The following is a 2087-nucleotide window of genomic DNA, read 5'->3' as shown; positions in this document are numbered from 1 at the left end:
GGGGGGGGGGGTGCGGGGTCAGTTAGTGAACAGGGACTTGTCCAGAGCAGCTGGAAGGACTCGGGTCAGATCCCTTCACAGTGAAGAAGCCGTCAGGTGTGGAAAACTGTTTTAGTCAATATTAAACAAATATGTAAATAAATGAATTAATACATACCTAGATTAATAAATATGCTACATCATGAAATAAATAACACAATGAATACATAAATAACACTTGTGTTGTCTTCCCATCAAAAATCAACACTTTTGTTGCTGATTGATGTTTTTGTCCCTTTTTAACACGTTTGATGCTTTTTTCCAACATTTTCAACGCTACGTAACACTGACTTAATAACTTTAGTTTTACAGTTTTTTTGAAATTTATGGTCAATAAGCCTCTTTTATAGGAAATTATAGAAAAGCAGAAATTAGGAATTATTTAGACCAAAGTTAAAGGAATGGATGGTGATGATAATCACAGACTGGAATATGTCAACTTTTACTCAATACTATTTCAAAAACACTTTTTTTCACAATTAACAACTCTTACTTTCAAATGCTATAAAATTGAATAAGACACCCCAAAGTGAATGAAAGTAGAGATTTGTACTTGGCAAAGAGCGTTGTGTGGAACCAATTATGTTATTTTGGGGAATTAAAAAGAACATTGATATAGGACAACATGAGAGTTAAATAAATGTAAAAATATGAATATAAAAATGAATCACTTAGTTAAAAGTAGAACCTTTTAATGTAATTATTTAAGTATTTCATGTTACTTTTATTTCATAAGTCCAAGTTTATTAATTTCAAGAGAATTTTGTTTCATAAATCCACATTTATTTCTGTGGACTTTTATTTCCTAATGCCACATTTATTTATTTCCCTCTCTATATATTTCCAATTTGTATATGCAAATGAGGGGGCGTGTCTACCTTTCACATTCAGAACAGAGCCATGGGCAAAAACAGACTGGCAAGTGAGAGTTCCCCCCCCAACCGGCAGTTTGCGGTGTTCTGTACCCAGCCCACAGTCCCCTATTCTGGGTAACCCCAACCCGGATTTCTTGGGTTCAGTTCAGTCGTTTTCCCGCTAGCTCACTTAACAACGCCTCAGCTAACGTTGTGCCACGTCATTTCTCCGACGCTCCCTTGTTCCGACCTCACAATAATCAGCATCAGGAAATAAAAGTCCACACAAATAAAAAATAAATAAAGTGTATTGATGAAATAAAAGTCTCTTGAAATCAATAAATGTGGACTTATGAAATAAAAGTACCATGAAATGTAAAACCTTTTAATATACTCATTTAATTGATTAATTTCGTTTGAATGTCCTGAATGAATTATTTATGCATTTTTTGCCTCATTTATTTCTTTCATGATGTTGAATAAAACAGCATTAAACAATCAGGCTCTCTGCTAGTTTTTTTCTGCAACATGATGATGGAAGAATACTTCAATGTACCACACAGTCATGTCCTCGCAGTATACCCTGTCATATCTAAACATCACCTTCCACCTGCCTCCTTAAGTATAATAAAATCATAACTAAATGAGATTTTAGTGGGAATGGAATGGAATGGTTTCTCATAAAGTGTATGTGTGATGTGAAAGGTGTAGTGGGGAAGCCATTGGCGAATCTCAATCGCCAATCCACGCATAGACAGACCCTCTTCCACAGCGCTGTGGAGGAAGGTCTGGCTAGTCCACACAGTGTTCCTGGATGGGAGAGAAACCTGCTCTGGTTTATCGGCATTTCTTCCAACCAATCACAAGCATGTTGGGGGGGCCAAGCGCCGGACAGAGCCACAGTGCCGCAACAAAATAGCCAGGAACTTGTGGTAGTTGGTAGGTAAAGACAAAAAGAAGTCAGAACGTTTCACATGTGGCCCTAATTCTCTTCCATATGCACTTTAAGCTACTCTGTCATGTCAGACTGGCAGGCAGATTTCCAAGTACCTTAAAACAGAACTGATTCTTCATTTCTGTGACAAATCAGAGCAAGTTTTCCAGTTTTTGGGTCCATCTCCATGATCATTTTAGTCTTTTAACCAGACACTAGCACAATGGAGTCAGTCGATAAACTTAGCTCAAGGTTTCCTT

Source organism: Etheostoma cragini, chromosome 6, assembly GCF_013103735.1.
Source record: "Etheostoma cragini isolate CJK2018 chromosome 6, CSU_Ecrag_1.0, whole genome shotgun sequence".
Taxonomy (NCBI): Eukaryota; Metazoa; Chordata; class Actinopteri; order Perciformes; family Percidae; genus Etheostoma; species Etheostoma cragini.
The sequence above is the reverse complement of the archived record's forward strand: the minus strand, read 5'-3'. Positions refer to the sequence as shown.